The sequence below is a fragment of the Quercus suber genome, unplaced genomic scaffold (genome assembly GCF_002906115.3).
Source record: "Quercus suber isolate HL8 unplaced genomic scaffold, Cork oak 2.0 scaffold_862, whole genome shotgun sequence".
In the NCBI taxonomy this organism is placed as follows: Eukaryota; Viridiplantae; Streptophyta; class Magnoliopsida; order Fagales; family Fagaceae; genus Quercus; species Quercus suber.
Window position 1 is genome coordinate 7,098 of NW_027070292.1, and position 24,892 is coordinate 31,989.

The 24,892-nt window shown below is 35.0% G+C and overlaps 1 long non-coding RNA gene across 1 annotated transcript; it reads right to left on the reverse strand.

Annotated features, from left to right (window-relative positions):
* Positions 1-6,913: 6,913 nt before the first annotated feature.
* LOC136065146 (uncharacterized) lies at positions 6,914-7,930 on the reverse strand. Its single transcript, XR_010626789.1, has 3 exons — positions 7,711-7,930; positions 7,564-7,602; positions 6,914-6,988 (listed from the first exon to the last, which is right to left on the reverse strand). It is a non-coding gene; the product is annotated as an uncharacterized LOC136065146 (long non-coding RNA).
* Positions 7,931-24,892: the final 16,962 nt, after the last annotated feature.

A 24,892-nucleotide genomic window follows, 5' to 3' on the forward strand; every position in this document is an offset into this window, starting at 1 on the left:
AATAATTGATTTCTCAATTAAGTAGAGGCTTTTTCATGTGACATTTATGAGAGATATGAATAAAACCTAATTTTGTAGGTATTTATCAATATCTCAAAAGCAAATTACTAATGCATCAAATCAACATAAAGGTAATTAACTCTTGAATTAAAAATTTAACAAGTAATTTGTATATCCTTTGGTGGACTTGTTTTCTTATTTTGTATCAATTTATAGTTTTATACATAGATAGTTCAAGATTTGAAAAAGAATCCTTGAAATACCAGTGGCATCAAATACTTCATTATAAAAAGTTAAAAACATCAAATTCTTGAGATCCGCTATCTTCCTTGGACTTTTTCTCAAAGGGACATGAAAAAGAACCTTATAAATGATTGTTGCAGAAGCAGATAGTAATTCCACAGCAGACACTTGTTCAGATTATGTAGTCTTGTGGAACATTCATTGTGCCTTCATTAGTCACCCACCCCCTTTTGATAAGTTACTATAGAATGTCATACTTTTCATGAATTATAAAATGTTCTACTTTCTATTGGTAAAAATGATTTCACATGTAATATTTCTATTGTTTAAGATCAAAATGTCCTTTGCCAAATATATATATTCTTTCAAAATGTTCAAACTTATAATTACATGAATACAATAGTAAGTAAAACAACACACAATGTCTCATCTTTGTGTGCCAGCAATCTTATACTTTGAATATTTTTGTATTAAAGATGACTAGTGATGATGCTATAAAATACCGCCTCAAAAATTGTCCATATGGCTCGTCTACAAAAAAGAAGAAGAAAGATGGGCACAACCAAGTTGCCTCGTCCGTCCTTTGGACAGACGAACAAGGTCTCGTCCGTCCCAAAGGACGGACGAGGCAAGCATGGTCATGCTAAGGCACATCCACCCCTAGTTAGGGATGGACGAGCCAAGCATTCATGACTTAACCAATAAACCAAAACCTCCATTGCTCGTAATGAGGCACCGGTTCGGATGAAGTAACTTCCACGGAAGTTATGGAAGTTACCTCCAATTTTGGTGAACTCCTCGACAATAGGAACGGTTATCAGAGCAAATAACCGTTCCATACACTATATAAACACGATTCTGCGTAGAGGTAAAGGATTCTGACTTTTTTCATTTTGAGAAGGGAATAAACACTTAGATATTTTTCTCTCTATTCCAGCCTACTAACTTCATCATCGAAGGACCATAGGCCGGCCTCCACTGGTCTTCTCCCTGACTGAATTTGGTTTTACAGGATTCAACTCTCAAGATTGTCGAAGTCCGAAGATTTTCGACCCACTGATTTCCAGATCTATCAGTTGGCGCCGTCTGTGGGAAACGTATTTGTCGCTCTTGAACTTGTTTAGTTCTGCGATTTCTTTCTCACGTGAAAGGGTTTGAAATGGTTCGGACTAGATCAAGGGCAACTAGCCCAGGCCCTCAACAGAGTAGGGACGCATCGAGTAATCCTCATCGCGATCGACAATCTGCACCGAATATGCAGGCCCCGTCTGTCCAACATATGCATTCTATGGCGGCTGCGATGGTGGAGTTAACTCGCCAGAATCAGGACTTACGGAGAGGTTAACTTAGAAGGCAGACGCCATAGAATGCATATGTTGGACAGACGGGGCCTGCATATCGGTGCAGATTGTCGATCGCGATATGAGGATTACTCGATGCGTCCCTACTCTGTTGAGGGCCTGGGCTAGTTGCCCTTGATCTAGTCCGAACCATTTCAAACCCTTTCACGTGAGAAAGAAATCGCAGAACTAAACAAGTTCAAGAGCGACAAATACGTTTCCCACAGACGGCGCCAACTGATAGATCTGGAAAATCAGTGGGTCGAAAATCTTCGGACTTCGACAATCTTGAGAGTTGAATCCTGTAAAACCAAATTCAGTCAGGGAGAAGACCAGTGGAGGCCGGCCTATGGTCCTTCGATGATGAAGTTAGTAGGCTGGAATAGAGAGAAAAATATCTAAGTGTTTATTCCCTTCTCAAAATGAAAAAAGTCAGAATCCCTTTACCTCTACGCAGAATCGTGTTTATATAGTGTATGGAACGGTTATTTGCTCTGATAACCGTTCCTATTGTCGAGGAGTTCACCAAAATTGGAGGTAACTTCCATAACTTCCGTGGAAGTTACTTCATCCGAACCGGTGCCTCATTACGAGCAATGGAGGTTTTGGTTTATTGGTTAAGTCATGAATGCTTGGCTCGTCCATCCCTAACTAGGGGTGGATGTGCCTTAGCATGACCATGCTTGCCTCGTCCGTCCTTTGGGACGGACGAGACCTTGTTCGTCTGTCCCAAAGGACGGACGAGGCAACTTGGTTGTGCCCATCTTTCTTCTTCTTTTTTGTAGACGAGCCATATGGACAATTTTTGAGGCGGTATTTTATAGCATCATCACTAGTCATCTTTAATACAAAAATATTCAAAGTATAAGATTGCTGGCACACAAAGATGAGACATTGTGTGTTGTTTTACTTACTATTGTATTCATGTAATTATAAGTTTGAACATTTTGAAAGAATATATATATTTGGCAAAGGACATTTTGATCTTAAACAATAGAAATATTACATGTGAAATCATTTTTACCAATAGAAAGTAGAACATTTTATAATTCATGAAAAAGTATGACATTCTATAGTAACTTATCAAAAGGGGGTGGGTGACTAATGAAGGCACAATGAATGTTCCACAAGACTACATAATCTGAACAAGTGTCTGCTGTGGAATTACTATCTGCTTCTGCAACAATCATTTATAAGGTTCTTTTTCATGTCCCTTTGAGAAAAAGTCCAAGGAAGATAGCGGATCTCAAGAATTTGATGTTTTTAACTTTTTATAATGAAGTATTTGATGCCACTGGTATTTCAAGGATTCTTTTTCAAATCTTGAACTATCTATGTATAAAACTATAAATTGATACAAATAAGAAAACAAGTTCACCAAAGGATATACAAATTACTTGTTAAATTTTTAATTCAAGAGTTAATTACCTTTATGTTGATTTGATGCATTAGTAATTTGCTTTGAGATATTGATAAATACCTACAAAATTAGGTTTTATTCATATCTCTCATAAATGTCACATGAAAAAGCCTCTACTTAATTGAGAAATCAATTATTTAGAACAAATTCAAGCTAAATAAGCAAGGCAAAAAAATTTATTGAAAGTGAGGCATGGTGGGGCTAAAATCAAAGTTTCCTACCTTCGGTTCTTTATAAGGTACACGGCTTGAGTCTAGTCACTAATGCAATGGACACAGTCCCAACCCTTTATAGAATGCAATAGAGTACTATACTACATACAGTAGTCATAAGTTATGATGATTTGAAATTATTTGGAATTAAAATTATACTAGTCTATTTTTTTTTTTTATAATTAGATAATTACAACGAGGAGAGAAAATTTGAATACTAGATGTCTTTGTTGGAAATATTACGAGGTTCTAATTAAGCTCGAAGACTTTGGTAATTATATTATCATTTATAACATTAAGAAAAACAAAGATATAAAAAAAATTGCTTTTATCCTCCCTTTTAGTGTTGCAAGGGATAAAATTCCCTTCAATTGAATCTCCAAGTCTCTCCAATTTTTATTTAGATGTAAGACATGTGGCATTTAAAAATCAAATAAATATTATATACATTCACTAAAAAGAGAAAAATTAGAGAATTCAATTAGAGGGTATCCTTTCTCGGGTTGGAAAAAAGTTTCTAATCTCATCAACCATCTTATATAAAGTTAAATTGCACCCATGGCTATTTATTCACTCCAATCCATGCTATTGTAAATGTCTTATAGCCATTTTGGCAACTGGTCAAATTCAAGTACCCTTTTCAAATGCAACCCATCAATAAATTTTATATGGGTTATTCCTAAGGCCTAACAGCCCAAAAATCATCAAATGGAATCATTGTTTTCACTTTCCTTTTCTATAATGTTTTGAACTTTACTCTTCTTTATTCTTGATATGTCTTATAAATGGTTTGCACTTGCAAAAATGAAAGAAGCAAGCATAAAAAGGCACATAAGCATAGACTAGATATTCCACAATAAGTGGATCCTTTAGAGAAAAAGCAAATGAAGAAAAAGGGGAGAGAGGGGTGGTGAGTGAAGGAAGAGATTGAAAATGGTGAAAGGCAATTCTTTTTACTCCCAAGCTTTCCATTCCACAGTCACAGTCTCCCACTGGACCCAATTATCCAAACAACCACATGCACACACAATGAAACAAACCCTTATTCCTTACACTACTTTTTCTCTTTATTTAATGTTTGATCAAAAGTTTAATTTTGGGCTTTCACCGTTAAAATGGACAAAAACCTAACGGTGTTAAAGGACCATTCCGGTCTGGCCTTCTCAAAAAGAAAAGAAAAAAATTGACAAATTCTACCCTACCTTTTATTTATTTATTTAATAGTATTTGCCAAATTCTAGTGAGTATCTGATTCTTCAGGAATTTACAGAAATGTTCCTATCAATAAAAATTTCTTCAACTTTTTCTTCTCTTTTTTGTCCCTATAAAGCTAAAGCAAATTGTACACATAATTATAGTACTATAAGCTCTTTTAAACATTTTAGATTAGGAGAAGAGGGAAAAGGTTTAAAAAAAAAAAAAAAAAACACTGGGCAAAAGTAATAAATTCATTTAGGCAAACTATCCTCTAAATTGGCTTAAACCTAAAAATAAAATAAATAAAAGGTAACTCATAAAATTTCCTACTTTTCTTAAAGTTTCAATAAAACGACTACTAATTTCTTTATTCTTATATAATAAAATAGTAATGATCTTGACTAAGGGCCAACAATAAGGACAACTCTCTCTCTCTCTCTCTAAAATACTATCCCTATTTATTATTCCAATAAGAATAATGTCTATCCCAAGAAATTAAAATAATAAAAAAAAATTATAAATTATTGTGAAACGACACTTGGGGTTTAAAAAACGTACTTTTAATCTCCCAAATAACTGAATGGATTTTAATATAGAGTAACACTAGGAACATAAGCACTGTTTTTTTTTTTTTTTTTTTTTTTTTTAAATTGTAGTCATCACTAAATTAGGAGACTCAGTTCAAAACCGGTTTGGTTCCCGCAAGTCATAACAAAACAATATTTTGAAGAAAGCATTGAGGATAACAATTTCATGGTGCTGGAATCAAAGGAGGACAGGTGATCTGCCTCGGAAGCTAGCTACATTGTCAGCTGGGTACAACCATTTGTACCCTCATGAACCCTTTTACGGTTTAAGTGCTTAAAAAATAGAAAAATGTGACCCAAAAAAAAGAGCCTCAAATAGAACCAATAAAAGTACATTACTGAGATTTTCCTATGTTTTTAAAATAGTTTAAACCAGTCTAGCAGTATCAAAATCTCCTTCTATTCTGAACAGTAAAACAAAAGCTTTCTGTCACTTTATAGGCTGCTACAATTAATTAATTTCCCCTTAAATTAGGGTGTCATGACCATCCAAGCAGACAAATAAAAAGGTTGAGAGAGAAAAACAGAGAGGTGGGTATGGCAGCAATCCAAAGAAAAGTGATGAAAGAAACTGTTATCTTCTAAAAAGATAGACTGTGGGGTCCACAAATAGATGATCAAAATTGAAAATCCACCCATTCCAATTTTTGGTGCCAAACATTTCCTAGCTCTGGCCCATCAAAATTACTCATTCTTCGCATGTCCCTCGAGATTCATTGGAGGCAAAAGCTACTATGTACGTAAAAGATAATAAATTGTGGATAATCCGTAAATTAACATCCCTTTCCACACTGCTTATATGTGTGAAAATTTTTAATTAGATTTTAACTTTTTAAGTAAATGGTGGACTAAATTGAAGGTACTAAAATTCAATAATAAAAAATTGACACGTAAAAAGAGTAGATTTAGAGAGATTTAGGTGTGAAAAGAACGGTACCTCTAACCTTACTCAATCTAGTTTTAGATGGATTTCGAGTACATTTCCGTCTTACCCTAAAAATTAAAATGACATAAAATAAGAAGCTTCAAAAGAGGTCCGAAGGGACATCTATCTCTAACCAATTTCTCTACTCCATGATTTTGACATTAATTTTTCTTTTTAATTTTCACTACCTGTCCTTGATTAAACAAAATAGCCATTTCTTCAGCTAAAAGAACAAGAGAGTCATTTCTCACAGAAGTGCCCCAAGGCCCAATGGAGTAAGAAAAGCATATTCCTTTAAACAGATTAAAAGGTAAAATTTCATTTCTTATTGCTTGTTGCCTCAACCTTTGTGTACGTCTTTTACCCCAATTTGAACAGTCAAAATTTTTCTAACTCCTGGTACCTGTACTTCTTCCACTTGAGCCAAAACATCTGAAAAATGAGGGCATCTTGCTCAGAATAGTACGACTTTTGGTCCCAATGCCACATTGATTTTGCACAATCTAACAATCTCATTGGCTTTTAATGTCATACTAAGAAAAAATACAAAATATAGAACAGGGCAAGCAACTTGATAAGAAGAAAAAAGAAAGAAAAGGGAGATTACATTATAAAGGAAAAGAAACACCATGCAAATTTATCGTTTTCTATTTCTCCACATGGCCAAGACCCCACAAAGCCAATTCTATGAGACATACAAATTGGTGATCAGTGGAACCCACCACGTTTTTTCTTTGCTAAACAGCTATATCAGAGAAGAAGAAAAATATAATAATAATAATAAACTAAGGGAAATAAAAATAATATAAAAAGAAGATCTGTTTTCTTTGAAAAAGAAACAAAAACACAGTTCCACACAAATCATCATCCTTTTGGAGACAACTAGTAGTTGAGGCTTTATAATAAGAGATCCTTCTTTACCTGACCAAACCCCCCACACAGTAGTTGCTGAATTGGCACGTGTCAGTCACGAGCTTTCACTGTTTCTACTTCTCATGGCGATGCTGGTGAGGGTTAGGCACGTGTTGCTGGTCGTTAGGAAAACCAAAATCCCCAAACAGACCCTGAAGCATAAAAAGGAAAACCCAAAATTAAAAGTGCTTTAAGCCTTACCATATTGGTTTCGAAATGAGCAATTTAAAAGCACTCGCACCTCTAACCCACCTTCTAAAAAGAACAAGAAGAAAAGAAAAAAGAGGCAATATATACCTTGCCATGATATCATGGCAAAGGAATCAAAACCCACCAAAATATTGATGCTCTCTCTCTCTATATTTCACCATCACAAAAGAATCAGGACCCATCTTTTTCCTTGGTGGGTGTTTGGTTGAAGGATTGAAACAAAAAATAACCATAGCTTATGAATTCAGCCATTTGATTCTTGGTTGAACATTTCTGATAATATGTAAATTAGGAACCAACCCAGTTCTTGTACACCATTGAATGGGTAAAATACTAACATGAACGGCAACTTTTCCAAGGGTTAGTTGAGTTACCTCATAAATAGTGAAAGTATATATCTCCTTTGGAATGCATGACCACAAAAGCAATATCCAGAGAATTGAAGGAAAATCACATGGAAAGGATGTAAAGACAAAATGGAAAATGAGAGACCAGGCTTTGGGGTTATGTGACATACCATGGCATCGTTGATTGCATAAGCCACGCAGTAGTGCTCCTGAAAAATCAGCATTTGGGACAAAAATTAATGATAAGATAATAATAGAAAATAATAATAATAAAATATTAGTCAGGTAGGCCGTAATGCATGGGTCAGGCGACTGACTCTGTTGAGTAGTGTGAGCTAGCATCCCAACAACTGAACTGTTGGTGACTACCAGTCCACATCAGGACCACGGTGGCCTCACAACACACGCGCGCGCGCGCCACACACACGCACTGGGAGAGGACCAACTCCATTTACCAAGGCCCACCCAATACATTCAGCCACTATAAATAAAAGAATGCTAGCGCTCAACTTTTTCTTTTACAACAAAATAAGGTTGGCTTGCCTGCATCATGTGCCACTCTTCAAATTCATCGAACAATTCCAGCCGTTCAATCCTAATCAACAAATGGCAAAGATGAGAATCCTCACAAGATTATTACAGAAGCAATGAGCATTCCAATGCAAAGTGTAGAAAAGAAGGCACCCTTTATATCCTACTAAAAACAAAAACTTTAGAACCTCATAAAAAGACATGATTCCATTATCTCATAACTATAGGATCTTGGAACAGCTAAAAATTATTAAATAAAGGGATCACTGAACAGCTAAAAATCAGGAAAAAGAGTTCCTAAAGGAAGAAGCAGAGATTCTCCTTTTCAGGGGAGGAAGCATAAAAAAGAGCAGCAATGGCACACAAACACATACTTTGATTGCTTGAACCAAATGTTTTAAGATGTTACTTCCAAGAATACTCTCACATAAGAAATTAATTTCCATTCCCTCAAGAATAAAATTTAAAAGTCAACGAAAAGTTTGACATTACAGGAACTCTTGCTAAAATTTAAACTTGCAAAGGTGGAGTGTACGGTGTACCAAACTGATTTAGTTTTAATCAGAAACTAGAACTCACATCCCAATTGATATCGTGAATAATGCAGGTGCACTATCTACTGTGTATGTGCATGTTTTCATGTAGTAAAGATGTTTGCAGCTTCCAAATAATTTAAACAGTTTCCAAATTTTCTTTTACAAAATCAAAACAAAGAAACCAATAACATTTAAGATCAAATTTTATTTTTTTAATTTTAAAAATATAGATAGAAGAAACTTCAGCAGGAGAAGATCATTTGCAGAACCAAGGATCTGATTTATTTAATTAGGTAGCCATTTGGTTAGCAATTTAAGATGATGCAGTCCAATTAAGTTTCAACATACAATAAATAATGCCCTACTAAGCTTTGCATGATTGGCATAGGGCCCTCACTTGTCTGAATGAGAGACTAGCACTATGAGATGTTGACTAATAATGCCTGTCACAAGGAGGTACAGATTCCTATCCAGTTCAATTCAAACTAAAAAATAATCATCCATGTGGTGATGAATTTTAATTTATTTAAACCATTCTGAAAGAGAGTCAATTTTATTTATTCATACAAAATGGTCAAATTAAATAAATGGTTTTAATTAAACTATTTCATAAGATATAAACATCAACCTCAGTGCTAAACTAGATAACTTTTAGTGACAGAAGATCAAACATAAAATTTGATGATATTACATGCATTGGTGGTTTTGAGATTTGGCATAAAATGGAGATTGTTTTGCATAAATTTTTTTTTAAGAAGACACAGAATGAAAAAAAGCAAAACCAAGTTGGATTGCAACAGATCTTGAAGATACAATTCAGAACAAAGGAGCATAACCACTGTAAAACACACCACTTAGAGAACTCTATCATGTCAAAAACCAGTTAACAAACACCACATTGGAAAAAAAAAGTTTCTTGAGGCGAAAAGAACGAAAATTTACCAACCCAGCCCAACCTGAAGAATTGCAGGCAGTTTTGATCAATACAACTGTCAGATGACAGGTTTATAGTTTTAAAACTTTCAGGTGGTCAGGCTTGTGGGAGGGTTAAATGAAATTCCACCTGACCCAACCCAACTGATTAATATGCACTGCCTATTTTAACAGGTGGCTTCTTATAATTGGGTGTGTGGCTTTGTTATTTTACTTGTGGCAGCTTTCCCACCCTTTGTTCCTAATTTGCTCATCTCTCTCTCTCACATCACACATTTTTGAGCAATAAGGGAGAATCATATGGTTTTGGTGAGATAAATATAGGTGTGTTCGATTGGTTTCTGATCAGCGCCCCCCCACCCCCCACCCCCCAAAAAAACCCCCTCTAAAAAACCTGGACCTCAAGCTCCTGCGATGGCATGGCCATCAAATCCAGTGTGCCTTCAACTGCGGCCATCAGATCTGGACTTCCCAATACAAATTAGAAACTTATCAACTATCACGTTCAAGATACAGTGAACTAACTCCCCCTCCCCATCCCCACACCCCCCAAACAAACAAACTTGAATCAGTATGCATTGTTTGGTTCCTAAGAAGTAAAATAAATATTACAACCAACAGAAAATGGGATATCAAACCCAAAGCCCTAACCCAAGGTCCAACCACCCACCCAAGAGTACAGGCAGATTCACCTGACCCATTAGTCAGCAGCAGATAGAGGCATCCTTCACCTGACAATTTCAGTTCGGGTGATGGGCATGAAACCCAAGCCGACCCGTGATAACCAAGGTAGTCAATACCGTACCGGTATGTACTATACCGGTATTATCTGGTATCGAAACATCAACGTTTCGTACCGGTTTAAATACCGGCCGTACCGACCATGTACCGGCCATACCGGCCAATTTCGGGCAATACCAGCTCGGTACGGGCATACCGGCTGGTACAGAATTTTTTTTTTTTTTTTTTTTTTGAGTTTGTAATTTTTGAATTTTTGTTAGGGGAGAATGGTAACTTATTTGCATTAATTTATTAATTTATTTTTTCTTAGTATGCAATGGTAACTTTTAAGCTTTCTATTTTTTATATTGTATTTTTTTTTTTTATATTGATACTAAAGTCTAAAACCATGAATAATTAGTTCTGAATTGAAAAAATGTTTAGGTTAAACTTTATAATTGTTATAAATAACACACACATATTTTATTTATTTATAAATATAAAAAATAGCGGTAAATCCGAAACTGTACACCGATATTGACCGGTATCCGAAATATATCGTACCGCTGGCCAAACCGGTACGGTATTGAATGACCTTGGTGATAACCCCTTGCTTGCTATTCAAGGAAATAAGATAGAATAGAAGCAGGATGTACAGGTTTTTAGATGACATACAAGCTAGAATTCTAAGAAATTGGCAGTTCAAATCTTTAGACTTTTTGATAAGAGAACAGACTTTTAGCTGAGATCATATAAGATGGAGTAAATAAAGTATGCCTACTACCTATCAAATGTACCATAAAATGGGCACTACCTATCAACCACATCATATAAGGGACCACTTACCCCAACCCCTGCATTCAATTGGGAAAATATACAAGAATGAACAATACAAGATTTATAGAGCATTTACCTTCGCCTTTCCTGAGCTTCAATAAAATTACTATAAACTCTCAGCATGTCCCAAGCAACTGCCCTCTGATATCCACATAGAAAAGTATTGGAGTTAATGAAACAGAAAAAGAAGATTAATTCAGTACTCATAAAAAACTGAAAACGAGGATTGGTTCAGTGAACTTGAAAGAGAGGTTGCTGGGAGGAAAGTATTATTCCTTCAACAAAAACAACATAGCCTTAGTCCAAATTTTTTGGGGTCGACTATGGATCCTTAACAACATTAGTCAAGGTAACCAATAAAAGGAAAGTATCAAACCCAAATTACTTAGTAACATCTCAAATGTACTTATGTACATCTAGTGACTACCTTCTGAGACTTCAATCATGACTCACACTCACACTGCCATTGAGCCTTGGCTCAAATGGCACTTCCTCCTCTCACAAGTGTGGGTAGAGGGTGAGGACGTTGATTCAAAAGCCACTAAATGCATGTATACCTCACCAATAAAAAGAAAAACATAACTCATGAAGTGTAAATCTGACAGAAATTGAGTATCAAATCTGCCCCACCCCCCTCCATCAACCCATCCATCCATAATCTGTCCATGAATCTATATTAAACATCTATACCTACATAAATGACTTTTCAGATCTAGGTAGTAAATTTTTAACCTTTTGTTTTTTTACAATTAGGTCAATTATTCAAATAAAACATAACCTGGTCATGTACGTTTCATATACACTAGTAGGATTGATATTCAAATAGTTCAGCATTTTCACTATGATAACTGTATCCTAATTGGGTCAGATTTGGTGCAATTGACAGATTTGTTGACTGGGTGACTTCTCTATCATTATTTAAAAGGATGGCCCACCTTTGAACGTAGAGTTTATTCATCTGAATTAATCTAAATTACATGCATATTAAACAAGAATAAACAAACAAATATTTTTTTTGTAATTGGTAAGTTATACACATACACAGTGGATTTTGAACCTACAATCTCGCCCACCATCTACTCATGTGGAAAAGGAAGTGCCATTTGAGCTAAAGCTAATTGGCATATTAGAAGAATAAATTCTTACTTTCAAGAAAAGCAAATTATAAGATATACCTGCCATCCCTGGTCAAGAAAGAGTTTTTCCTTTGCAAGTAAAGTTGGTGTAGCATGAAGCCCCAAGAGCGCACAGCCTCGACTCTGAAACAAACAGCAACAGGATTATTACATACAGATGAAACGTTTTGCAGGAAAACAACTTAAATGAGATTGTGGCGAACATCAAAATTTCAGTTGATGAAATAAAAAAATTGAAATCAACCATAGACATCAAAATCGATAATGACAATTTTCTATCTGGTTAAGGCATTTTGGGAACACCTAAGCATTGGAGTAGACACAAGAGTGTGTTTGTTTAAAGGTGAAATAGGTGGATGGAAAACTTTGCAAGAGAAGATGGAAAGAAAAACTTTTTTTAGTATGTTTGGTTGGGTGAAGAGGAAGGAAAATAAATTGTAAGGCCTAGGTGTTTTCTCCTTGGGCCCACAAAAAGTTTTCTCCCCAAAATGGGAGAAAACTGAGAGGGGAAAGCTCATGAAATGAGCTTCCAAAAATACCTTTCACGTTGGACTTCACCTCCAATGTGTCGGCTTTTTTTTTTTTTTGTTCTTTTCTCTCTGTTAACGTGTTGCCTTCTTTTTTTTTTCCTTTGATTTTTTCTTTTCTGTTACTGTTGCCTTTTTTTTTTTTTTTTTTTTAATTCTTTGATTTTGTCGGGACGTGTTGGCTTCTTTCTTTTTTTTTTTTCTTTTTTTTTTTAGAAAATAGTTTTGGGTTAATTTCTTATGCTCTTTTTTTTTTTTTTTTACTTTAATGAAGTGTCCATCTATACACAATTTTTTTTTTTAAAAAAAAAAGTATAATGTTTACTTTTTGTTTTATTTAAGAGAGACATGATAGTAAATTTATACAAACTTTATTTTCAATCAAATAAAAAAGTTTTTCATCCCTTCACTTTTCCACCTTCCCAATCAAACACAAATGAGAGAAACTAAAATCTTTTCTATCCTCCCACTTTCCATCTTCTCTCTATTTTCTATCCTCCTACTTTTCCTCCCCCAACCAAACGGACCCTAAGCTAGAATGAAGTGTAAGGTGCATCAAGCATTAAGCATGTAATTATTTATTTATTTAAGTTCCATAAAACTTGCATATGTAAACTCAATACAAATATATTATTGTTAAGAAGAAATAGTACATCCCATTGATCCCAATTTAAAATTCAGGAATCCTTGCATTTTCATAGGAGAATGTTTCACATCACACACACACACAATTATCTCCTATAAACGTTTGCCTAGCAAATTTTTTTTTTTTTTGGGATCTTGTGAATTTTCCTTTTTTAAATCAATCGTAATCAAGCATTATGGAGAAGCACGCTTTGGGAATAGTACTTTTTAATGTGTTAGGAACTTTGGTGGAAATGGGATAAATTAAATATATTCTCATGTCCAGAAAATTTGACTGGAAATGGGATAGGGGCATAAAACAATTTGATTGAAAGTGCAAATTAAAAGAAATTCAATTAATTAATAATGTAGTTTTTTTGGTAATAGCAATGAACTTAAAAGGAAAAACAAAGAACAGGAATACAAATGCATAGAAGTTGCAGGGAGAGATGAAATGAGCAGTGGGAAACTAACTGCTCAACGACCCGTAGTTTTGCTTTTATCATTAAAAACTCGAGTAGAACGACATAAAACATATCACGCAGTACAGCCAAGAACTTAAACGGTTAAACCCAATCTGTCAACGGCACGCAGTATAACAGCATAGCTCCAAGAACGACATGTAACTTTCTTTTGGCAGTGTCTCTCTGCAATCTTTTTTTCTCTCTCTTTATACTATGACTTGCATGAATTGCAAATAAAATAAAGAAAAAAAAAAGATTTCAAAAGCAAATGGCATCTTGGAATTGTCCCGTAAGATTTTCGAAGCTAATAATTCATTTGAATGGAAGGGCAAGATCATCTACAGGAAACCACTAATTACAGACGCAGAAGGTAGAAAAATAGCAGGATGAAGGTCTTATAAATGGAGGTTATTATGCTATTGAGAAATGAGAAGTCTATTCAAGTGTCCAGGAAATAAAATTGAAGATTCTCAAGATGGGAGTAATTTTGGCATTGACAAAAGAGATAATGAGATGAAAATAATGGGAAAACTTGAAAATTCTCAAGAACATGACCATAAGGAGCTTGATGAGATTTATAAGGGTGTGATCACTAATTCCTTCTCTCTCCAAAATGTGAGCCACAAACAATTTATTATACCACTTTATGGAGGCATTTTTACCCAAGATATGTTCCAGAGCATGAGTAGCGTTTGGCATGGGGAAGTTCTAATTATAGATCCAACTGGGGAAGTTCTCTGTTGCTGTAGAAAGCCTATGAACAATTACTGTTGCAGTTGCCTTAGTGTTTATTTATTTATTTGTTTTTAAGTAGTGCAATTTCAGTTGCTTTTTCTTGGGTAGGGGTGTGTGCAACAAGTTTTTACTTTTTTTTCATTTTTTAACAAGGATACTAGAGAAAGAGAAGTGGTTGCCTTGTTAATTTGTAAAATTGCAATAAAATTGAAGATGGAAAGCAATTAACAAGGAGAGAAAAAAAAAATGCTATTTATTTTGTAAATGAGGTTAAAAACGATAAATATTTAGAGTTATTTTTTTAAGGGTTAGATTTTTTAGAATCCTATGGTGTAAAAAAAAATATAACTTGAACCCAAATTAAATTTTCATGGTCATTTTTAAAAGAATTATATAAGAAACAATTTGTTTGGAGTATAACATTCTACAAATCAAGTTTAATAACATGTAGTTAAGAATATGGTGACCATAAAATTTCAACTTATGATGTCTACTATGAGAATTGCTCTTTATCATCAAACAAATACACTAATTTTAAGCGATCACATGTTGAGCTAACTGTAATTCGCAAAAATTGAATGTTTAAGTCAATGAAAATGATTAAATGTTTTTCAATTTACTTAACTATATTAATTTTACTAATTTGCATTTTATCTCTTTCTAATGAGATGGCATATAATTAAAGTTAATTCTCAAAATAGTATAACATATATTAATAAGTACTAAACATAGGTCATAAGTCATAACATAATTTCTTGCAAAATATTTCTAATGACATATTATATAATTGAAGTTGATTCCCAAAATAATTTAATAAGTATTAAACATGTGCATGAGATAATTTATTACAAAATGTTTTCAAAAGCATAACCAATTGCACAGGATATCTTAAAAAGAGCATTCGAAGAAGGGCAGCAGACAAATGAAAGGAGAGGTTATTCTAGAACTCGCTTGCCCTTGTCTTTATGCAGCGAAGCAATTCATAAACTACATCATTAAAGTGGATATACTTGGAAAACAGAGGTTAGCGCCAAAGTAAAACTGAACAACAGCAACAAACTAACAGCCTTAACGGCTATTTAACAAACTTCAGTTAAACGACCTGTAGCTTTGCGTTTATCATCAAATACATAAGTAAAACGACATATAACATATCACGCATTTATAGTGAAGAATTTAAACCCAATCTTAACGTTCACTTTCTCCATCACAGTATTACAATTCAGGGGGTCTCTGCCATTTTTCACTTCTTTGAATATGTGTGCCACTCGTGGGACACGCATATAAGCTTTTGAAGAATTTTCTAGAGAACGGTCTTTATTTCTAAACCTAGTCAACTAGTCCAAATCAAGTTCTTTTATTTGGTGAATAATAGAGGTTTGAATGTCCTTTAAAAGTGGGAAAGAAGGTCAAAGTGAAGAGGAGGAAGAAATAGCCCATCTTACCAAAACTGATGCATTGATTTGAATGGCTGGGGGACTGAATGGTTCATACATGTACAGTTAAATGTCAAAATCAACTATGGCTTTCACTTAGCTCAACTGATAAAATTTCTGATGGTTGAATAAGAGATTCAGTAAAGTTAACTTTTTTTTTTTTTAATTTATTTATTAAAGTTAACTTGTAAAGTTAACTTAATTGCATTCATTCCCCCACCCCACCCCATCCCCCCCAACCTTTTTTTTTTTTTGTTGGGTTAATACGTGACTTGTCTCATCACAGAGTGAGAAACAACTCTCTTTCTTTTTTTAAAAGGAAACAAAATTATTGAATGAATATTTACCATCTAAGACATCAAAGATAGGATCCTTCTTAGGATAGTAAAACATATATCATATTGTTTATAATATTTTTATGTAATGTTTCTATATATGAATAAGAAGAAAATAACAAAAAAAACTGTTCCCTAGATGAGATATCATGATAATTTCTTTTGCATCGTTCTCTTGATCTCTTATTTCAGTGATTTCACATATATCTCCCTCTTCCCTATAAATTTCAATATGAAGATTTACATGCTTTCTCAGCATAATCACCTACTTAGTGCTAGGATTTTAGAGAGAGAGAGAATTGGGCTTTTAATAAATAAAAATTTGCAATCTTGGATTTTGACACAATTTTATTTTGTTTATTAATGTTGGATATATGTGCTAGTGAACTTTCACATTAAATAAATAAATATATGAGTAGTTAATATAGTATAGTTAGGTTCAAACTCATAGGATTCTCAAAAAAAAAAAAAAAGGTTCAAACTCATAGACTTAAATTTTTTTTTGGTTAAGTAGTGTTTCTATATGTTGTATATTAATTATTCAATTGGAATGTATTATCTAAGGAAAGTATTGGCAACAGTATTAACTCCATAAATCTTTAACATAAGTTTGAATTATACCTTGCAATTATCACCTGGAATGGGAAATTAGAAATTATTTTGGTCCATAGAAGCAGTTGCACTTGTTCTTTATTAAACCACACGGATTTGAATTATCTCCTCTCTAAATATCTCCAATGGGGGGTGAGTCCCGCACAGGTGTGTAAGATCGTCTGGCCGGTGAGATCGTCCGCTGACTTTGATTGCCACCTGGCGCCCTGCCCCGGAGTGTAATATAACCATAAAGACCCTCATTTTTGTCTCTCAAAAAAAAAAAAAAAATATACCTCTGTCTCTCTCTTTTTCTTTGTAGTTTGCACTGAAACCAGCCCACACCACCACACTTTTATCTAAAAGTTGTCTTATTCACACCAGCCCTTTGGGAAAACAAAAACTTAGACTCGCCTCCTTTTTCTTGTACTTGGTCCTGCTTCATTATCGTGTTTTTGCTTCCTCTTGTTTGTATTCGTCAAGTTCCAGAAGATATTCCAATTATCAGACAACAATTTCACGTTGTGCGTTAATATTTCCTTGGAAGTTATCTCACAGAGCTTGTTCAATCGAAGGCTACACTCCTGCACAGTGTGCTTGTACAAGGGATGAAGGCCACACTTCTGCACTGTCAAGCCAGGGCAATTAGTTGCAAATGAAAACTTAGCATGGATGCAATGATTCAGCCAATCTGGAAGCGACCCAGGTGGTATATAGGAGAACCAAATGAATCCACCTAGTTGTAACAGCATGAGATCTTTCTTAGTTGGGCAATAGATATGGCGAGGTTTCACACTACCAATTTTGGTTTCTAAATGACAAATAAGGTTGTAGGAACCTTCTGAATCAAGAATGTCTAGGATGGAATTCTGATTCTCGTTGAATTCAAAACAGGCATATAGAGCAAAACCTATCCAAGTATTATCACTGCACAAATTTTGGACTGTCAACGAGGGCGAATCACTCTCATTGCTGAACCAATCTAGAATTTCAGATTTAAGGAAACAAAAATTATGGACAAGGGAATGATCAAAGTCCTGTAAAACAAAAAATATTGTGTGTTGTTAGAATAATGGTTAAATGATTAAATTAAATTTTTTTCCTAACATCTTTAACTTTTGAGGCAAATTGTAGTTTATCGTGATAGGATCTCTCTCCATTTGAAATTGATTCATTTTATAGATAAAATTTAATATAACAAATCTAAATCTGAATTCAATGCAAAATCATTTAAAATTGTGCACTATCATATATCCAAGAAATATAAATAATCGTAAGATTGAGCATTTTCATGGTATTAGAGTAAATAATCTTAAGTTTGATGTATGTCTCCGCTCTACCTTTTATTTAAAAAGTTAAAAAAAACTTACATTTGGCCTCATTTATCAAGGGAGAATTTGAACTACACCTAAGAAGAAGCATTAGAATAATTATTAAATGATTTAGTTAACCATTTCCAGTTAGCTAAACTTTTTGAGATAATAGTTTATTAATTACCAGCAGGTTGCTATGGCAGTGTTGATCCTTAGCTTCACTTGTTTCCCCTTTATCAATAGACATTCTTGTAATTTCATGGTGAATTTGGATTTCATTGGAGCTACTAGCTCTTCTAGGTCCTGTCTCATCATCATGGTCTTGCTTCATTTTCAACTTCCTTGCTGTCACTTGATTGACGATATTTCGATATAAATATTCCCTCTCACAACAAGATCTCATCATCCGAAACCAGTTATCATTCACATGAAAGAAACTAAGCCCACATTTTTGCACCATCACACCTGGCCAATCGCTAATAATTGAAGCTTTGATGCAACCACATTGATTGAACTCATCCGATAACAACTCACGTGAAATACAGGACAACCAAAGAAATTGCCAATCCGTATCTAGCCACATGAATTCTTCATTATTAGTGAGATGGATGAGTAAATGCTCCGGACCTGCTACATCAGTCTCTAAAAGACAAATAAGGTGGTGAGAAATTGTTGAGTAGGATTTTCAAGTATCGCAGTTTGATGCTCCTGGATTGAAAAATTAGCACATAAAACAAGCCCGTCCAATCAATGTCATTGTAGAAATATCTGGGTACATTGATTGTCACTGACGGCTCATTACTTTGACTGCTGAAGAAAGGTAAAATGTCTACCAGAGGGAAACATCCAAAATATTCAAAGCATCCATCCAAGTCCTGATATTAAAAAAACAATAATGATATTAATAAGGTCTGCATTTGAGTCACAGACCAGGGTAGAAAATTAGAGGGAGTGTTCATCCTGCATTTCAAGCAATGTAAACAGTAATGTTCAGGGCATAGTAATTTTCACAATCTTTTCTACAATTGTTGACAGAACATATTGTGATTAAAGTAACATTACTTTCACATAGGTCTATCATTGACATTGCTTTTATTAACATCAATCACAACATAACGCTAAACAGTTGTAGAAAGGACCTTGAAAATCATTGTGTTCCTAAGAAAATACTCAAAATTTCTTACCAGCTGCTTGCTGGGAGCTGTAATAACTGAAGTAATCTTTCCAGTAGTTTCAGTTCTTTCTGAAATCACAGGTTGTTTCAAAAGCCATTGAGTGAAATCCCGATATCGAGAAATCAAGGTGTAGCAATATTGTAGTTCTCGCTCAAATTGTAACTCATCATGCTTATGCAAAAGACGAAGCCCACATTTTTGCACTATCACACCTGGCAAATCACTTACAAATGAAGCCTTCATATGGTCGCACTGATTCAACATATCCTTAAATGCCTCACCTGGTATGTAGGATATCCAATTGAATCCATATTGAATAGATAACCAATTTTGTTCTTCACCATCGATGCGGCAACAATGGATTTGATCCAGACTAGCGCTACTCAACTCGAATTGACAATATAGGAAGTGAGGTGAAGAAATTGAAACCGTATTTTCAAATTGGTGCCATCCTTATCAATAGAAAAAGAAGCATATAGTGCTAACCCCATCCAATTGCTGTCATCGTACAAATTTGAGGTTATGTCAATTGAGATTGAGTACCCACGACTTTGATGGTTAAACCACTTTAGAGTTCTTCTTGTGGGGAAGCAAAAATTATACAGAGTGGACGGATGAAAGTACTGAAAAAAATAAAATAAAAAAACAAAACAAATCAAAGTGCGTTAGCTATTTAGTAAGAGCAGTGATAGCAAGTTAGTTAAAATTTCTCCCTATTTTAGGATAAGACCTACTTTCCTGATTTAGCCAACTACTTTTCATTTTAACGAAAAATATTTTATATCAAATATCAAAATCTATTATACAAGAGACATGTATGCGAAAATAACTACACATTAACACATGTCTTTCATTTGTCAGTGAGTTAGTTATTTTTTTGCTGACATGTCTCACATTTATTGAATTTTGATACCGCTGACGTAGTATCATTTAATAACAAATACCTTCTCCATTTTAACCCATATAGATTCTTTATTCTAAACCTCATTTTATTTGTGAGAGATGTTATATCTACAATATTTTTACAATATTTTCATAATAAATCATAGTTAGTTGTTATTGGTTCAAATTTGAACTTAATACTAAGATTACTTTTTTACTCCAACAATAACAATCAGTAGCAACCTGTCACTTATGATTTATTGTGAAAATATTGTGAACATATCATTTCTCTTTATTTAAATATTATTTCTTTACTCATATTATTTATTCATCTCACTTATCAAAACAACTTTATCACAAATACCAAAACACAAAAAAAAAACAAAAAGTTAAGGAATGAATAGTGCTCCCTAAAGATAGGAAGCAACTATAGCTAAAAACCCATCTTGGAGGAAAATGGGTACATATATAAGAGCATTAGTAACAATGAAGCTAAATAGCTATATAGCTATTTTAGCTTCACCAAAACACAAAAATACATGCTGCAGTAGTAGTGCCATAGGGAAAACTTTTACCCTTCTTACTACAGTGCACACCTATTTATGGCTGTGCATTATAGCTGAAAGCTATAAAAAAAATAATAGTATATATATTCTCCGTCTTACTAAAATATTATTTTTTTTCCTTTCTTTTTTTTCCTTTTCTTTTCTTCTCAAAACTCTCACAACTCTCAACTTTCAGACCTCTCATGCCGCCGCCACCCTGACCCACGCTGCCACAGACCTAGCTTGCCTACCCAGCTCCGACCCACCCCTTCCGCCGACCCAAGCCCCAAGTCCTAAGCCGAGAGAGAGATGTAATAGTAGAGCAATGAGATCAAAGTCGAGAGAGAGATGTAGCATAATCGGAAACCAAAGCATTGACGAGGATGTTGACAGCATAGGCAGCATCGATGCGTGGGTTTGTCTTCGGTTTGTGCTGGGTTTCCGCTAACCCACCCCTTCTGCTGACCCAGCTTGTCGACCCACACCGCATTTGTGCCATGTTGGTGATTTTTTATTTTGTTTGTGATTGGTGGTTGGTGATTTTGTTTGGATTTGGGCTGTGGTGGTGATGGATGTTTGTGCTGTGTTGGGTGTGGGTTGCTATGTTTGGCTACTAAGAAACTCTAAGAAAATCTGGGAAGTTTGTGTGGATATATTACTTTATTTTAGTTTATATATTATTTTATTGTGATATTTATATTATTTTATTATTTTAAAAGATAAAATAGATCCACTGCTGCTGAATGTTTTGTAAAGTAAGTAGGTAAAATAGATAATATAACTTTTTGTGGTACCAAATAGCTAAATTTTTAACTCCACTACTAACTGGTGTGGGTTGANTCTCTATTTTGAACTCTTGTGGTGCAAATGAAATAAGGTTCCTCTTGTATTTTTGCCTCCTTTCTCTTAATACAAAATTTATTTGACATTAAAGATAAATCATTCAGTCCAAGTTTTAAAAATATTTTAAAATAAAAATAAAAATGAAAAAAAGGAAAATAGAAGTACAAACAATGTATTGCAGAGGAATGCCTATAAATACCATATTATTTCCATTATTATATTTCAATTTAGTCAAATATTATGTTATTTTATATGTTATTTCCATTATTATATTTCAATTTAGTGAAATATTATATTCCATATTTTGTCGCTAAATCTGTAATTTTAGCAACGAAAAAAATATTTCCTCACCAAGTTTCGTTGCTAAAAATACATTTTGTTGTATTATATTGTACATAACAATTTAAGTTAGTTCTCTAATGTAGTAATTTATTGTATTTAGTATACATGTTTTCAAATTTTCATCATGCTTTAAAATAAAATAATTATATATAAAATAGATGATAAAAATAAAAGAATAAAAATTACTTGAAATTACATGACAAATACACATAGTGTAAGCCTAAGTTTTTACGAAAAGAAAATTTAATAATAAACTATAGAATAATTTAAAATAAATAATGAATCTTCTTTTAAATATCTCAAAACAATTAATCATATACTTTTAATCAAATAGTTTTACTTAAAGTAAATTAAGTTCATAATATTTAAGTTTGGACTACTTGTATACAAATATAATATGGGAAAATACTATTTTTATAGTACTTTTAAAAATGGAAATTCTGTATTTTCCAATTTGTTTTTTTGAAAAATATGTTACATACGTACGTGTATAATATAATATACTACACATATAGGATTACAAAAAAAGTAAATCTTGGAATGGTTATGATTTTCCCCTCCAAATTAAAAGGAGGGAAATCCCAAGTTAAACAAAAGTTTTAATCCTTGAAATCCCAAGATTATGATGGACTAAATTAACCCCCAAATATATCTATATGCTTCTTTTTTTAGATCAAGTACGATAATTTTTTTTATATAAAAAAATATGATAGTTTTTTTTTTTTTTTTCGAGAAGAATACCAATCATTATTGTAGGGACTCAATTTGGATTGGACCCAGAGTATGAATGGGTTTTCAGCCCAACAAGCCCAAACAATAAATTTGTAGAGAGTGGATTGAAGGTTTAGGCACTGGCCGTCGTTCACCAAGCATGAACTCTCTTCTTTTATTAAAAAATACTTAGAACTTGTTTACAACTGGGGGGATGCTCCTCGGCCCGTGGCCGAGGAGCCCTTTTTCTTCTCCCCTTTTTCCCCCCCATCTTACTTTACTCGCTTTTCTTATATAGTCTCCATTGTCCTATCTCGTTCTTCCATCTGTTGATCATCCATTTGCCTTTCTTCTGGCCGTCCGTCCCATCAGAGGCCTTATCAGTACTCAAATGGTTCACTCTGATCAACGTTGCCCTGCTAAGGGGTTATATCCCCATTAATGCGGCCAGAGGGGTTAGGTGAATGCATTAAGTGTGAGGGTGACAGCTTGCTCTGGGCCTGGCCTTTCCCAAAATTATCCTTGGCATGCCGAGGATGAGGAGGTCCTCGGCGTGGATCTGAAAAAGAGGCTTTCCCTAATTTAGCCTTGAATGGTCAGTCTTCCTCGGCGTGGGCCTTGGGCCTACTACACGATGGGCTGAGGCTATCAGGCCCACGGGCCCCACAATAGCCCCTCAAAACCCTGTTGCACGTTCCCTCGGACGGGGAGGAGGGTTTTGATACCTGCAGGCCCTCTAGACGAATTGCCCCACTTCGGTTCGTGCTAATGCTGGCGACTTTTCGACTGCCCGATGTGCGTTTTTGGCGTTTCAAGACTTAATGTGTGCCCACATTAAATTTTGGCGGTACCACGTTTCCCACTTTCAACGGTGTGATGGTAATTGTTCGGTGAGGATTTCCTGCTTTTATGGGCAGGCGGTTACATTTGGGGAACCTAAAGGGGAGTATAAGTACCTGTTTGAACTGCCTGGTTTCCTCATTTTCGCGCTTACAACCATTGATGCGTATGATTTGAATCTGGTTCAACTTGCACACTACCTGAAGAGAATCGTAATATTTTTGTAAGTCTTCTTCTTCCAGTGATCCCAAATTTTCCTTGATTTTATCCCTTCTTTTCTTCTTCTGGAATCTTTAGTCGTCCTTGGGGGATGGGTAAGTTTAAGAAGTTGGTTGAGTCCGACGAGATGATGAACAAATTCATTGTCGACTATGGGATACCCAATAATGTGAGTTTGAAGTACTGTGAAGAAGGGGAGTGGTACATTAAGAGGAGAGAGGGTGAAGTCGTGATCCCGATAGTCGCTTTCGTAGAGGGAGGGATGAGAATCCCTATGAGACCAGTGACTCTTAATTACCTTAGGCATTTCCACCTGGCTCCTACCCAGTGTGCCGTGAATGTATTTAGGATATTAGGGTGTGTAGATACCTTGAATGAGAAAATGAGGCTGAGACTGACTCACCACAATGTGAACTGGTGCTACAACCTTCATCACCTGAGGGGTAAGACGTACTATATGAAGACAAGGGACGATAGGGTTCGTCTCATCCAGTGTCTTCCTGATTCCAATAAGGGGTTGACTCAAGATTTCCTCATAGTGTTGGGGGAGTGGCACAACGGTTTTCATTGCCCAACAGTAGAAGGGGAGCCAGGTAGGGTATCTGAAGTAAGAGATAATCTAGGTTTCAGTATTTTTATTTTTATAACTGTATATCCGCTTTGGTTGATTAACCACAGGAGTTTCACTTTTCTTTTCGCAGATCCGCACGCCTTTGCACGTCATTTCCACCTGGTTAACAAAGCGGATTTGAAAACCGTTCTTAGGTCAGAACTTTTCCTGAACGAAACTGATAACCAGGTCAGAGCTGCTCACAAAATCCTCGGATGTGACCCAGCTCAGAAATTATTCCCAGTCTCGAAGCACGTAATTAGAGCTCGTGACCCTCGGCTTACGCAGATTACCGTGGTGGAGGACGGTTTTGCATTTTCTGAGGGGTCTCACATACCTGAAGGCATTCCGCTAGCAGGTCCCTCCTCATCCCAACAAGTAACGGTGGCCGAGGAAGGACTATCTAAGAAGGCAAGGGAGGTGGTTGAACTGAGCTCTTCTGAGGACGAATATAGTGTGTTCAACTTAGCTGATCAGTCCGAGGATCCCTCTGGTGACCTAGGAGACCCTCATCTGTCCGAAGCCGATCTCCGGTCCCTAAGAGTTGGTACTCAGGCTGAGATGGGTTTAAAAAGACAGCCCCAAACCAATCTTCTTGACCTGCTTGAAGGCGG